Source organism: Nyctereutes procyonoides, unplaced genomic scaffold, assembly GCF_905146905.1.
Source record: "Nyctereutes procyonoides isolate TBG_1078 unplaced genomic scaffold, NYPRO_anot_genome, whole genome shotgun sequence".
NCBI lineage: Eukaryota > Metazoa > Chordata > Mammalia > Carnivora > Canidae > Nyctereutes > Nyctereutes procyonoides.
The window spans coordinates 414,479-425,669 of record NW_026575052.1 but is presented as its reverse complement, the minus strand read 5'-3'; the positions used below and the strand labels follow the sequence as shown (position 1 = coordinate 425,669).

The 11,191-nt window shown below is 62.2% G+C and overlaps 1 non-coding gene across 1 annotated transcript; it reads right to left on the bottom strand.

The window, feature by feature from the left end:
* Nucleotides 1-1,451: 1,451 nt before the first annotated feature.
* Nucleotides 1,452-1,524, bottom strand: TRNAQ-CUG (transfer RNA glutamine (anticodon CUG)). Its single transcript has one exon. It is a non-coding gene; the product is annotated as a tRNA-Gln (tRNA).
* Between the last annotated feature and the right edge of the window lie 9,667 nt (nt 1,525-11,191).

The following is an 11,191-nucleotide window of genomic DNA, read 5'->3' as shown; positions in this document are numbered from 1 at the left end:
CTTCCCTAGTTATAGCTTTTTTTGTTAAGCTCTTGAATATTGATGAGGTGAAAGGGTCGTGTCTTCTGGCGGAGGTCTGATGGAGGTGGAATTAAGGTGGTGTCCTCCCCGATTATCCCGGGGAGACCGCGAGCCGCTCCTCCTCGGCTGTGACTCCCAGGGGCCCGCCCCAGCTCCCCGCTCTCTGCTCCGATGCTCCCTCGCCCCCTCGTCCCCCGCGGGGCCTTCGGGGAGGCCGGACGCCACGGAGGCAGGCGCGCTCGCTCGGCTCCGGCCTTGGGCTCTCCCCGCGCCGGGCCCCCACGCCTGGCCTCCCCGACTCTTGGACAGCCCTGCGCGGCGTCGGTGAGACTCTCCCCTCTACAGGTGCCCACGCTGAGGCTGGGGGGGCGACGCTTACCAAGGGGCTGGGCTGGGAGCCGGGGCGCCAGCAGGGGCTGCGGACGGGCTGCACCCACCGGCCGAGGATGACTGAGGGCCAACCTCGAGGACCGTTGTCACTGGCCACAGTGGCGTGGAATTAGCCAGAAAACCTCTGGTTTCCTTTGGGACACCTGAGAATTTCCACCCCTTCCCTACCATGTATGTACTTATTTATTTTTATTTTTAAAGATTTATTTATTTATTCATAAGAGACCCAGAGAGAGAGGCAGAGACACAGGCAGAGGGAGAAGCAGGCTCCATACGGGGAGCCCAATGCAGAGCTTGATCCCAGGACCCCGGGGTCACGCCCTGGGCTGAAGGCAGACGTCCAACTGCTGAGCCCCCCGGGTGCCCCCTTCCCTACAATTTGGAGAATGGGTTTACTTCTCTGAGCCTTCACGTTCTCATCTGCAAAATGGGAGTAACACTAGAGTGCCCTTCACTGAGTGAGGAGTAAGGGAGCCCCTGCTGACTGCAGTTCCAGGGGACGGGCCAGCCAGTGGTAGCTAGGAGGGTGACACTAATGAAGGTGTCGTTTCTTTTCCCTGGCCTCAGTTTCCCTGTGTCTAAAATGTTGTGGGTGGGGCACTTGAACTGGACGATAGCAAGGCCTGTCTCTCTCCAACGTGTGTTCCATGATCTGTGCCGCAAGGTTCTGCCGAGGTGGGGAGACCCGCCTGTGTGCCAGCCCACAGAGGGCCCTCAGAGGTTTCTCTCACCAGGCCCCCATCCTCCCACAGTGCTCCTCGCCCCTCTTCCCCTCACCTCAAAGACCTCTCATCTTTATTTATTTATATATATTTTAAAAGATTTTACTTATTTATTGAGACACACACACACAGAGAGAGAGAGAGAGAGAGGCAGAGACACAGGCAGAGGGAGAAGCAGGCTCCACGCCGGGAACCCGATGTGGGACTCGATCCTGGGCCTCCAGGATCACACCCCAGGCTGCAGGCAGCGCTAAACGGCTGCGCCGTAGGGGCTGCCCAAACTCTCATCTTAAAAACAAAACAAAACAAAAAAAACTACACCCAGCATGAGGTTCAAACTCATGACCCTGAGATCCAGAGTCCAATGCTCTACCAGCTGAGCCAGCCAGGCGCACCAAACTGGTACCTTTTCAAGCTGCAGATAGTTCCCCTTGGGCTTAGGACTGGACCCTGTGGTAGTCTACCTACCTAATGTGGGCACCTGGGTGGCCTTTCAGGCCCCGGAGCTGGGATTTTGAAGTCTGGGCACCCTCACACCTTCCTGTCCACCCAGACACTCTCATGTCCAGCATACGCAGGTGTCTGCTCTCAGGATACTTGTGCCCCAGAATCATGACATCTCCCTGCTCAGAATCCAGATGAGCAAACACTGGACACCTCATAGCTGCATTATTCACAGTAGCTGAAAAGTGGCAACAGCCCAAATGTCCACAGATGGATGGATGGATGGATGGATGGATGGATGGTGGATGGTGGATGGATGGATGGTGGATGGATGGTGGATGGTGGATGGATGGTGGATGGTGGATGGTGGATGGTGGATGGATGGTGGATGGTGGATGGTGGATGGATGGTGGATGGTGGATGGTGGATGGATGGTGGATGGTGGATGGTGGATGGTGGATGGATGGATCGTGGATGGATGGTGGATGGTGGATGGATGGATGGTGTATGGATGGTGGATGGTGGATGGATGGATGGTGGATGGTGGATGGATGGTGGATGGATGGATGGTGGATGGTGGATGGATGGTGGATGGATGGTGGATGGTGGATGGTGGATGGATGGATCGTGGATGGATGGTGGATGGTGGATGGATGGATGGTGTATGGATGGTGGATGGTGGATGGATGGATGGTGGATGATGGATGGATGGTGGATGGTGGATGGATGGTGGATGGATGGATGGTGGATGGATGGATGGTGGATGGTGGATGCATGGTGGATGGATGGATGGTCAGATAGATGGATGGACGGATGGATAGACGGTGGATGGTGGATGAATGGATGGATGGTGGATGGATGAATGGATGGATGGTGGATGGATGGTGGATGGTGGATGGATGGTGGATGGTGGATGGATGGTGGATGGTGGATGGTGGATGGATGGATCGTGGATGGATGGTGGATGGTGGATGGATGGATGGTGGATGGATGGTGGATGGTGGATGGATGGATGGTGGATGGTGGATGGATGGTGGATGGGTGGATGGTGGATGGTGGATGGATGGTGGATGGATGGATGGTGGATGGTGGATGGATGGTGGATGGATGGATGGACGGATGGATGCATGGTGGATGGATGGATGGTCAGATAGATGGATGGACGGATGGATAGACGGTGGATGGTGGATGAATGGATGGATGGTGGATGGATGGATGGTGGATGGTGGATGGATGGATGGTGGATGGATGGACGGATGGATGCATGGTGGATGGATGGATGGTCAGATAGATGGATGGACGGATGGATAGACGGTGGATGGTGGATGAATGGATGGATGGTGGATGGATGGATGGTGGATGGTGGATGGATGGATGGTGGATGGTGGATGGATGGATGGATGGTGGATGGATGGATGGTGGATGGTGGACGGTGGATGATGGATGATTAATGGATGGAGGATGGTGGATGGACGGATGGATGGACGGATGGTGGATGGACAGAGTGCGGTACATGCATGCAACGGAATATTATTCTGCTATAAACTGGAATGCGGTCCTGGCCGTGGCATGGAATAGCCCGGAAACGCGATGCTCAGTGAGAGCCAGACACAGAAGGCCAGATGGCGCATGACTCCATTTGTGCGCAGTACAGAGAACAGACGGATTCAGAGACGCAGAAGGAGAACGGTGACCGGGGACTAGGGGCATGGAGGCGGGGGTCAGGGTTTAATGGGTACAGAGGGGGCGAATCCAGCAAAGGGAGATCCACAGAGGAAGCAGGCAGATTAGCGGCTGCCCGGGGAATGGGGAAATGGGAGTGACCGCTTACTGGGTATGAGGTTTCTTTTTGGGGTGATGCAAAAGTTCTGGAACTGGACGGTCACATAACATTGCGAATGCACTTAATGCCACTGGTTGTGTCCTTTAAAAATGCTGACAGTGTTAAATTTTGTGTTCTGTGTATTTCCCCCCAATAAAAAAATGAAATTTTTAAAAAACATCTGGACGCCCTGAGCCCGGCCCACGCCCTGTGCGGGGTTCTCGGCACCGGCTGCTCAACCCCAGCTCGCTGGGAGCGGGGACATCAGGGCGCTGACGGGCAGCCTCGCTCCCTGTGTCATTACCATTAATAATAAACAACAATAGAGTGTATTTTTAAAACTTTCCCTAATGGAGATTCCCAAGCAGCAACCAGAACACTCAGGTTACCCACTGGTCCCCCAAAGACACTGACACATAAAAGCCATCGGGCCACGAGGCCGGGGTGAGGTGGCTGCTTCCTGGCATCAGGGCAGTGCCCCTCATCCCCACAGCCCACCAGCTAGCCCCCCAGCTCTATCCGGAGGTGCCAGGGACAAAGCAAAGGGGGGTTTCTGCATCCCGCGGGGTCTCGTCAGTGCCCCCCCTCGGACTCAGAGTCACCCACAGCTTCCCTCTCTGCCTGTGCCTCTGGGGCCCTGGCCTGAGGGTGTTGGGGTGTAGCGGGCGGCACCGACCACCTGTGCACCCGGCACCGTCCAGCAGCCTGCAGACACCGCTAGTCCTCCACAGCGCATTTCGGGGGAACCGGGGGCCCCGTCTGGGGGGGCACCCTCAGGGTCTCCCCGCGAAGAAGCCGCAGAGCAGGACTCAGAGCTGCCAACGGGGCCACGGTCAGCCCTAAAGTTTCCTGCCGCTGCTCAGCACAGACGGAGCAGTCACCGGGGAGACCTTCCCCCGGGGAGCTCAATTCCCAGCCTCAGTTTCCTCACCTGTTCAGAGAGCCACGGCAGCAGCCCCTCCCCGGCTGGGGGGCTTAGGGATGCCGCGCGTGAAGTCAGTGCTGAGCAAACGGTGCTCATCCTCCCAGACACGAGGCCGAGCCCGGGCCGGGTGGCTCACCCCGGCCGCCTTCCCTGGACCCCTGGCACCCCGGCCCCTGCCCGCGGGCTGTGCCGCGCGGAGGCCCACCCTGTGCGGGCCACTCGTTACACGCCCTGTGGAGCGGTCCTCCCGGCGGCCCCGCCCGGGAAAGCCTGTCCCCCACGTCACAGAGACAGAGACAGGGGTCCCGGGGCCCAGAGCTTGCGGGGTGGGGGTTCCCAGCCAAGGGCCGTTGTTCCAAACACCGTGCGGTGACCGGCTGGGGTAGCAGGGTCCAGCCATTAGGCAAACTCTGCGTCCATTCCTGGATTCTTTTTTTTTTTTTTAATTTTTATTTCTTTATGATACAGAGAGAGAGAGAGAGAGAGAGAGAGAGAGAGAGAGAGGCAGAGACATAGGCAGAGGGAGAAGCAGGCTCCGTGCACCGGGAGCCCGACGTGGGATTCGATCCCGGGTCTCCAGGATCGCGCCCTGGGCCAAAGGCAGGCGCCAAACCGCTGCGCCACCGAGGGATCCCTATTCCTGGATTCTTAAATGGGTCAGAGACAGGCCTCTGGGTAAGTCCCAGCTCCTGGACTTCGTGAGTCTGCGGGCCTTGGGCAAGTCGCTTCCTCCCTTGTGCCTCAGTTTCCCCATTTTTCAAACTAGGGGTTTGCCTGGAAACCTCTCGGAGGCCCCTCCAAGGCCTGTCATGCGCCCCTGGATGCTCCGTTGGCTCCTCCTCCCCTCTACCCCCGGCCCCTCCTCCTGGTCGGAGCCTCGGGCACCTGCAGGGACGCGGGACGACGTGGAGAACCTGCCGTGGGCCGGGCGTGCCGGGGAGAAGCAGCGGCCCTCAAGGGCTCTCTGTCCCCAGGTCCCCAGCACCGCCTGCCCCGTTTGCCGTGGAGGCCGGGGAGGGCCCCTCCAGGCCCTGTCCAGAGGCCCCGGGGCCCCCGGGTGACCCCGGAGCCAGCCACAGCCCACCCATCGCGGGATTTAATTGGTTTCAATCGACGAGCATAACAAGGAGGCTCTTCAAGGAAGCCTCGGAAATGGAAGGGAGGCCATTAGGAAATTTACATTTGCGAATATGATGTTTAATTAGCAATACCAATAAATTAATAGGAGAATCTTGCTGCGGTTCTGGGTTCATAAAACACCAGCCTCGGTCGGCAGAAGGGGAATGCGGCAGCCGAGGCCCGAGGGGAGGGGTGGCCGAGGGCTCTCCGCCCGCGCCCCGCACCTGCACCCCCAGCCGTCCCTGGATGGGGAGGGGGGCCGGGACCTCCCGAGCTGCCCTCCTGGCCCCGCCGCTGGCTCCCGGGAGATGTCGCCGCCTTCTGCGCCCCCAGGTCCCCGTGTGTCCCGCGGGGACCGTGCCGATGCCGTGAGGATACGGCAAAGCCACGCGGGCGCGCTCGGGGCTCGGGACTCCCAAGGTCCGTCAGGTCGGAGACCCCGGCCCCCAGCGCTGTGCCCCCGCCCCATGACCCGGCTCCCTGACCCCCCGACCCCGGACCTCTGCTCGGGCCCTTCTCTGCTGGTGATACCTGCTCCCTCGCAAAGGCCCAGCCGCACTGAGTCCCCCCGACAGCAGCGGCGTGGCCCGGGAAGCAGGAGGCCGCGGCCACCAGAGCCTCCGTCCCCCGTGCCCAGCAGGGTAATGGGGCCTGCTGGTCGCTCCCTAGGCCGAGGCTGGCGTGGCCCCCATGAGCCCGTCCCCCCAGGAAGCCCCCTCCGCCCTCCCCCCAGGAAAGCTTTTTCCGGCTCTTTCTCCATCTTCTCCGTTTCCACCCCACTTGGTTCATCCCTTCACCACCACGTCTCCCACCGCCCCGTAATGGTCTGGCTCCTGGTTGCCTCTCGCCCTGGGCCCCGAGCCCTCCCATCGCAGCCCTTTCTAGGAATAGAGCCTGCTCCGCCCACCGGATGGATAAATGAATAGACCAGGATGTGGGGTTGAATGTTGCCTCCTCCAAGAAGTCCTCCCGGACTGTCCTAGCCCTGTCTGTATGCGTCGCGTGTGTTTATCGTCTGTCTCTGCCGCCAGGTTGTCAGCTCCTCCAAGGCAGGAACCTTCGTGGCTTTTCTGGCGCCTTTCCTGGAGCTGGCCACAGGGCTGTGCCAACTGGCATTCCCGGGGCCGCGAATGAACGAATGAGTGAGTGAACAGGTTTCTGAGCGAATGAGGGACCATGCGACTGAATCAATGACTGGAGGGTGGGGGAGACACGAGCCGGAGAGTGAGTGCACGTCCCCACGAGGGACACGCAGGAAGCGCTTGCCAGGCCGTGCAGAGCCCAGCGCCCCTGCGCCCCGGCCCCGCCAAGATCCTGTTTCCCCAGATGTTTATTTTATTTTTTTTTAATTTTTTAAATTTTTATTTATTTATGATAGTCACACAGAGAGAGAGAGAGAGAAAGGCAGAGACACAGGCAGAGGGAGAAGCAGGCTCCATGCACCGGGAGCCCGACGTGGGATTCGATCCCGGGTCTCCAGGATCGCGCCCTGGGCCAAAGGCAGGCGCCAAACCGCCGCGCCACCCAGGGATCCCTCCCCAGATGTTTATTAAGTTGTGTCAAGTGCATAGAAAACACGACAATAATTAAAGCAGACACAACAACAGGCAATTAATCGCATTTCCCAAATCTGATCCAGCATATGAATGAACGGGGAGGTCACAGCTTCAGTCACAGGGGCGCCCCGCACACCCCTGCAGGGACGGGGAGGATCTGCCACAGGGCTCCCGGGGGTGGCGAGGATGACCCGGGGGTGAGGAGGACGACCCAGGGGTGACAAGGATGACCCAGGTGGCCGGTCTCGCAGCCTCCCCATCCTCGCCCCCCTTGTTCGGCCTCGGCTCCCCCGGCGCGAGGTGGGGAGGGACGACGCAGGGAAGCCCCCGCAGGAGCCTGCCCGAGGGACTCCGGGCCCTGGGAAGTCCGGTGCTCAGCCAGGAGCAGGGACGTGTCCTTAACCCCATCCGAGGCCTCAGGACCAGACCCTGAGGTGCTTTGCTTGAAAACGCAGAAGCTCATCCTTTCTGGAATGTTCTGAGTCAGCAGGTCTGAGTGGCCTGTGTCCTTACTTAAAACAAGCTCTCGGGCATTCTGGAAGCTTTGGGAAGGTCTCACTGGTTCGTCTGGGGCAGCGCCTCGGGTCCTCAGGCAGCCCTGCCCTCTCTCCTCACGCCCCCCGTGAGTGTCGGGGCAGGACCCGGTCTGCACCCCGCGCGGTCCTGGGGCCCCGGGCGACGGAGGCCAGCGCCAGAAGGAGCTTTGGAGGACGGGGACGTGGGGGATGAGGCCCCTAGGCCCCAGCACGGCCCCCGACTCACGGTTCTGCTAGGGAAGTGTCCCCTCCTCCAGGAAGCCTCAGCACCCAGGCTAGTGGAGGCCCCTACACGGCCAAGGGAACCCCCTCGTCCTCAGCACTAATTCTACGGAAAAGCGGGGTCCCTCTCTACCTCCTGGCGGGGCGAGGGCTAAGTCGGGCGCCTCCGACCCCGGAGCCTCACCACGGCCCACGGTGGCACCGATGATGACAAGTGAGGCTGGCAGGCCCCTGTCCCGGAAGGCTCCTGCTGCTTTCACTGGTGGTCCCCACCGGTCCACCCAAGGACCCTGCGCCTCTCAACCAACGACACATGGAACTTGGTGGACAAATACCCCGGCTGCCCCGCTGCCGACACGCGCCCTGCGGGACGGTCCTGAGCCGGGCTCTGGTCTGTGCAGGATCCTCCGGTGATGAGAGCCCCCCCCCCGCCCCCGCCCTGCAGAGGCCTCCCGGATCGTTGGTCCCGTATGGGGAGGCCCAGACTAAAAGGGCAACCAGATGAGGACCCCCCGCTAACGGGAGCCACCCCGGAGGAGGCTGGTTTGCCCCCCAAGCCCTGCGCCTCCCTCGTCTCACTCGGCCCCTGTGAGCCTCTGTGGCGCCAGCACCGCTTTTGTTCCCATCTTTACAGGTGCAGGAAGCCAGGCACAGAGGCGCACAGAGGTCAGATCCTCCGGGGCTAAGGGAGCAAAGTGGAAGGAAGCCGCGGGAACCTCGGGCACTCTCGAGTGGGGCAGGATCCCAGGGTGAGGCTGCCCCCGGGCTGTCCCCACTGCCCTGAACTGCCATTTTCTCAAGAGCCAAGACGGTTCGGGAAGTTCCTGGGGAGCCATATAGCTCCCGTGGGTGGCGTTGCCATCTGGGCCCGGGGCCCTTGAGTTTGCAGTCTGTCCCTAGTGACCCACAGGGCCTGTGGTGCGGCTCGAGGTCCACGTCCGATGTTCGGGGATGGGGTCTGGGACACAAGAGGCCTCTCCGGGTGCAAGGGTGGGGCTCCTCCTCCGGCTCCTGGTCGCCCCGCTCCATCCTAGGCTCAGGCCCTGCAGAGTGTAAGACTGAGAGCAGGTCTGCCGTGCGATCTGGGGCCCACGACGGCACGTCTCTGGGCCTCAGTCTCCTCAACGACATGGAACTCGGGGCTCGCAGTCCTACTGCACAGGGCGTTGCTGGGACTAGAGATCCCAATACGTGCCGGTCCTTCAGCAGGTGCTGGACAGATGGGCTGGAGGGGGGACCCAGAGGCCCAAGGCCCCACCTCGGGAAGGCGGCCCCTCCCTTCCAGCTTCCTAAGGCAGGACAGTGGGTCAGGTGACAGCAGACCCTTGGGGGCGTGGGGCTTTCAGGACAATCGTCCTCAGCATGACTGGGAGCTCAATGGGCTGCGGGGGGGGGGGGGGGGGGGGGGGTGGGGGGGTGGGGGGGGGTGGGGGGGGAGCTCCGCCCAGACCTCGCTCCCCTGCTCAGGGCCTGCTTGTCGCCAGCGGGCAGTGGGGCAGGACCCCAGAGGCCAAAGCCCACCGTGGGGACATGCAGGCCCTGCAGGGCCCGCCCCTGGTGATCACCCTTGGCCCACGTCCCCTGCCGCCTGGCATTTCCGGGGCAAAGGCAGCCAGGAGGCTCCGTTCCCGAGCCGGGAGCCCTGGGGAGACCCCGCAGGACCTGATTCTAAACAGGGGGCTGCTCTCAGCTGCCCGGCGGCCTCTCCTCTGTCTCAACTCTTTGAGAGGCGGCGCCTCACGGTTCTCGATGTTCTGCAGAAACTTGGAAACACTTGTGAAACTGCTTGCACTATTTCTTAAAAAAGTATCATTAACTTAATCAGATAATTGTATATTTAGGTATTTACCATGAGCTATAGAGACAAAAGTGTCACCAAATCAGTTGTGCTAATTGTTATCGATGAATTAAGTCCGGTCCTCTGTGCTCTCGTGCCTTCCTGCGGGTCGCCCCAGGCTGCTCTCCGGGCAGGAGGGGGTGGTGGGCTTGCCTCTCCTCCCGTGCCCTGGGTGGTGATGGGGGTGATGGGGGGCTGATGGGGGGTGATGGAGGTGATGGTGGGGTGATGGTGGGGTGATGATGGGGTGATGGGGAGGTGATGGGGGGTGATGGGGGGTGATGGGGCTGATGGGGGGTGATGGGGAGGTGATGGGGAGGTGATGGGGTGATGGGGGCTGATGGGGGGTGATGGAGGTGATGGTGGGGTGATGGTGGGGTGATGATGGGGTGATGGGGAGGTGATGGGGTGATGGGGAGGTGATGGGGGGGTGATGGGGGGTGATGGGGGGTGATGGGGGGTGATAGGGGGGTGGGCCCTGTGCGGCCCCAACGGTGATGGGGGGACCCTGCACGGCCTGGACGGTGATGGGGGGCGCGGGGGGTGATTGGGGAGTGATGGGGGGCGGGCCCTGTGCCACCCAGAAGGTGACGTGGGGGCCCTGCGCGGCCCGCCCCGCCTGCCCCGGGCTCGGTCCTGTGTCGGGGTGGGTGGACCTCGGCGACCCCGACCGACCCCCCGCACCCGGCCAGCGCCCCGGGGAGGCGCGGAGGGAGCCCGCCCCTGGGTCCCCGCGCGCCGTCCTCCGTCCCCGCCGCGCCCGCGGCCGCCGGTAGGGGGCGCCTTGGTCATGCATTATTCATCGGCTCCGCGCGGCTGCGGCTGCGGCTCCGGGGCTCCAGGAGCGGGACTGGGAGCGGGACTGGGAGCGGGACTGGGAGCGGGACTGGGAGCGGGACTGGGAGCGGGACTGGGAGCGGGACTGGGAGCGGCGCCTTCACAGAATCGTGGCAGCTCCGCGGCCGGCGGGGGCGGGGGGGGGGCGATGCTGGGTCACGCGGCCGGGGGGCCTCGGCGGAGCGCGGACCCCGCATCCCTCCCGCATCCCTCCCTCCATCCCTCCCCCGCATCCCTCCCCGCACCCCTCCCTCCATCCCTCCCTCCATCCCTCCCCACACCCCCTCCCTCCATCCCTCCCTCCATCCCTCCCTCCATCCCTCCCTCCATCCCTCCCCCTGCATCCCTCCCTCCATCCCTCCCCCCGCACCCCTCCCTCCATCCCTCCCCACACCCCTCCTCCGCATCTCTCCCTCGGTCTGTCCCATTCGGTCGTCAGTCCACCCTCCCTTCCAACACCCAAGCAAGCGCCTCGCTGTGCAGCCTCCCGGGAGCCTGGGGGGCACGGTCCCCGCCCCAACAGTACCTAATCTCCACCTGGGGGGAGCAGGTGAAAAGCGGGGACACACATCATTAAGACGATGAGGGGCCGTGACAGGTGCCTGGACCGCGACCCGTAGGCTGGGCACTGCTCAGGGAGGCCTCAGCCCGAGGTGACTGCTGAGTGCGGCCCAGGCCTGGCCTGCATGTGCCTGACCTTGCAGTCCCTGGGCCCCGGGCTCTGGTCTCCCGCCCCACCACGGGCCTCCTCGGGGCGACA